Below are 4835 nucleotides of genomic sequence, written 5' to 3' on the forward strand. Positions count from 1 at the left end.
TTTAATATCGGTATTCTCATTGCTTAAGAATACAATAACGGGGTTACAATTATTTTCAGGACATATTTTAGAAATTAACACGTAACAGACTTATTCGAAAACTACAAGCACGTATTATAAAAGGACCAGTGGTAACGTGGGGATGTAATTGGCTAAAGGGTAGGAGGCAGGGAGCAGTGATGAACGGATGTTTTTCTGACTGGAGAGAAATATGCAGTGTGATCCCCCAGGGGTCGGCATTAGGACTATTGCTTTTCTTGTTATATATAAATGACATGGATGTGAGGGAGTACAATTTCGAAGTTTGAGGATGATGCAAAACTTGGTAACGTAGTAAATAGTGAGGAAGATAGTAGCAGACTTCTGGAGGACATAAACAGAATGGTGAAATGGGCAGACACGTGAAAGATTTAATACAGATCAGTGTGAAGTGATGCACTTTTACAAGAAGAACATGGAGAGGCAGTATAATCCAAATGGGACAATTTAAGGTGAGGGGGGTTGCAAAGGCAGAGGGACCTACGGTGCATATTCACAAAACAGGGCAAGTTGATAAGACTGTTAAGAAAGCATATGGGATATTTGGCTTTGTAAATAGGGACATTGAATATAAAAACATGGAAGTCATGCTCAGCCTTTACGTATCACTTGTTCGGCCTCAGTTGGAATATATTGTTCAGATCTGGGCACCATACGACAGGAAGGATGAAAAGGCATTGAAGAGGATTCAGAGCAGGTTGACCTGGATAATAACTGGGATAAGGGACTTCAGTCATGTGGAGAGATTGGAGAAGCTGGGATTATTCTCCTTAAGGTTAAGGGGAGATCTAATGGAGGTATTCAAAATAATGAGGGGTTTTGAAAGAGCAAGTAGGGAGAAACTGTTTCCTTTGGCAATTGGATCGGTAACCAGAGGTCACAGAGTTAAAATATTTGGCAAAAAAACTAGAGGGGAATTGAGGAGATTTTTTTTCACACAGAGGGTTTGTGAAGATCAGAAACGCATTTTCTGAAATGGTAGTGGAAGCAGATTCCATAGGATCATTCAAAAGGCAATTGGACATGTACTTGAAGAGGACTAATTTGCAGGCTTATGGGGAAAATTCTGGGGTGTGGATCTAATTTGGACAGGGATTCGAAAGAGCCAGCACAGGTACGACGGCGGAATGGCCTCATTCTGTGCTGTAAGATTCTATGATTCTATGATTACCTTCGGAATCATTGCAATTGATGCTATTCAGTGTTGAGGAACCAAGAAAATTCGAACCATGATATTCGGCTTCTCCATTCCCTTATGGATATCGCAGATTATAATGTCCAGGCGGGGGTGGGACTGAATGGGGGATAGAGTGCGGAGATTGGAATGGAAGCCCAGCAGAATGAACTTGGACTCATCATTTTTTATTATTTTTCCTACAGGTTGCCCGAAGCAGGCGGTGAACCTTCTTCTCGAGAGAGGATCGTCATTTCAGTTCAGAAGGAAAAAGGTATCAAGAAAATCGGGTGACACAGACAGGGAATGATCCGGGACTTACAGCACATCCCTTTTAAACAGACACAGACACGGAATGATCCGGGACTTACAGCACATCCCTTTTAAACAGACACAGACAGGGAATGATATGAGACTGACAGCACATCCCTTTTAAACAGACACAGACGGAATGATCCGGGACTTACAGCACATCCCTTTTAAACAGACACAGACAGGGAATGATCCGGGACTTACAGCGCATCCCTTTTAAACAGACACAGACACGGAATGATCCGGGACTTACAGCACATCCCTTTTAAACAGACACAGACACGGAATGATCCGGGACTTACAGCACATCCCTTTTAAACAGACACAGACACGGAATGATCCGGGACTTACAGCACATCCCTTTTAAACAGACAGAGACACGGAATGATCCGGGACTTACACACATCCCTTTTCAACAGACACAGACACGGAATGATCCGGGACTTACAGCACATCTCCTTTAAACAGACACAGACACGGAATGATTCCGGGAATATATCATAATTATGGTACGTAATCTCTCTTACGTTGGCCATAAGATGTACTCTTTTTACCAAGACACACTGTACACTTTGATACTCCGCGACCTTACAATCTCAACACCTTCGTAGAAGGAACTGTTGCTGATTTCAGCAAACAATGCAAAAACCGACCCTGCCGTTTCGAGAAAGTTGGGACGTCAAGCCTTCTGGATGGACCGAACGAAGTAAAAGACTTCCATAAAATGACGACGAGGATGGGATTCGAACCCACGCGTGCAAAGCACAATGGATTAGCAGTCCATCGCCTTAACCTCTCGGCCACCTCGTCACATAAGAAAGACGGAGAAAGCCCTTTTTATTCCAAATGAAAATACTGCCGATGTTGGCAATCTGAATTAGAAACAGAAAATGCTGGAAATACTCAGCAGGTCAGGCAGAATGTGTGGAGAGAGAAACAGAGTTAACGTTTCAGGTCGATGACCTTTGGTCAGAACTGAGTCAGAATAAAAGCGATTTTATTTTCGTCTTTCTCAATTTAAAGCCCTGGACTCTGAGGACAAGAAAGTCTGACCGTACAATATGACCTTCCCATGCACCCAAATCGAGAATGGTGAAAATATCCAGTTAGCTGCTGTAAGCAAACATTGGTGGAAGAACAGCTTTTGCCACTGGATGCAATGATGTTCGAAGGACCAACGAGTTTAATGGCGAATATGGAGAATTGCCAGGATAACAAGCAGAACGATTCACTCGATATTTTGGCGGAGAGGCTGTTGACGAATTTCAAATGGAACAGCAACAGGCTGAAATCCAGTCGGTGTGTGAAAGAAAGCGAGTGTTGATGGAAGGGGCTGGGAGTTCAGCAGTGTGGGACCGTGTGTCGAACCACAGCAGTAAAATCCGATTTCACAATGAGTGAACCGATCCAAACGGAGTGGGAGGCGACGCAAAGCGACCGGAGCATTACGTAAATTCCCTGATAGTACATCCTAGTGTGATGCAAAGAAGAAATTTATATTTACAGTCCATATTTTTATCTTATGCTGACCATAAGAGATACTCCGTTAACAGGGCGCCATTGTGCACTTTGATTGATACTTCACCTCGATCACACCTCACACTCCCAACACCTCCGTATAAGAAACAGTTTGGATGGCAATCAATACTTTGCTGATTTGAGCAAACAGATGTAAACCAGCAATGCGAAAAAGCACTTCTCAGGAACGAAGGATTTTTAGTGAAGAGGCCAAAACAAACAACTCCATAAATTCTGGTCGCGGTGGGATTCGTACCCACATACCCGCAAATGACGTATTTTAAAATCTGACACGTGAAGCAGATAAGCCACGCTCGCAAATGGCCGCTTGCTGAGTTCGGCTGAAAAAGGTGATCGAACTGAAACGTTCCCTCTGGTTCTTTCTCCACAGGCGCTGCCTGACCTGCTGAGTGTTTCCAGCATTTTCTGTTTACATCTTTATGATTTCACAACGGCTGTTTTCCTGAAAACACTTAATTTGACACAAGGACGCAGTTCCAAGCAGAACTTTCTTCTGCTCTTCTCATATGCAAGATGGCACTTTACTTTCCTGGTCACGCGCTTTAAAGTCTGCCGTTTCCGAACAAAATCCCACCCGGGCTTTCAAAGGACCTTTCACTCAAGGCCAACCTCCTATAATCGACATTTTCTCGCCACTGCCGCTCTTTTCATTTCTCCTCATTCCCTTTCAATCGTACATTTCTACAGACCTAATAAGATCAAGCGGAACATTTCCGACTTTACTGCATCGGCCAGATTGCCAAAAGTGCACCTTTCAGCCGTCATTCGCAGCTATGTAGCACCGCCCGTCTCTCACGCACACGAATTGCTCAGGGAAAAGCGCAAACGACCATGAAAACAAAACCCAGTTCTTCAGTTAACATCCCCCGTGTCACAAGAGAACCTAAGAAAGTTTCATGGAGAAGTTTGCCGCTGTCCTTCCGAATGCCAGCCCTGCTTTCTTAATGCTTGTCTCTGGAGCAGTCACGCAGATCAAAATGTATCGACTGGTTTCAAGGCAGAAATGAACATTGGTGCGAACGGGACATGTGCCGGTAAAACTCTCCCAATCCTCAGACTTGCTACTATTCTTCGCAATATTATAAGCCTCTTCTTTTAATCTAATACTTTCCTTAACTTCTTTAGTTCGCCACGGATGGATCACTTTTCCGGTGGAATTTTTATTTCTGAATGGAATGTTTATGCGTTCAAAATTCTGAAATATTTCTTTAAATGTTTGCCATTGCTTATCGACCATCATACTTTTAAATCTAATTTCCTAATCTACCTCGCCGACTCGCCCCTCATTCCTATATAATTGGCTTTATTTAAGTTTAAGACACTCGTTTTGGGCGTAAGTATGTCACTCTCAAATTAACGAAAATTTCTATCATATTATGATCACTCTTTCCAGAGGATCCGTTACTATGAGATTACTAATTAACCCTGCCTCATTGCACAATGCAATATCCAAATTAGCCTGTTCGATGGTTGGCATATTGTTCTGGAAAACTGTCTCAAATGCATTCCATGAACTCCCACTTTGCCAGTTTGATTTGCCCAGCCGATATTAAAGTTCCCCAGGATTATTGCAGTACCATTGTTAGAAGCTCATATGATTCTTTGACTAATACTCTATCCAACGGCATAGCTACGGTTAGAGGGCCTATAAACTGCTCACACCACTGTTGTCTGCCCCTTGTTATTTCTTAACTCCACCCATACTAAATCAATTTCCTGATCTTTCGAGCCAAGATCCTTTCTCAAGACTGTTTTTATGTTATCCTTTATT

The 4835-nt window shown here is 42.9% G+C and overlaps 1 non-coding gene across 1 annotated transcript; it reads right to left on the reverse strand.

Moving 5' to 3' along the window:
* Positions 1 to 2253: 2253 nt before the first annotated feature.
* Positions 2254 to 2335, reverse strand: trnas-gcu (transfer RNA serine (anticodon GCU)). The gene has a single exon. It is a non-coding gene; the product is annotated as a tRNA-Ser (tRNA).
* Positions 2336 to 4835: the final 2500 nt, after the last annotated feature.

This window comes from Heptranchias perlo, chromosome 20 (genome assembly GCF_035084215.1).
Source record: "Heptranchias perlo isolate sHepPer1 chromosome 20, sHepPer1.hap1, whole genome shotgun sequence".
NCBI lineage: Eukaryota > Metazoa > Chordata > Chondrichthyes > Hexanchiformes > Hexanchidae > Heptranchias > Heptranchias perlo.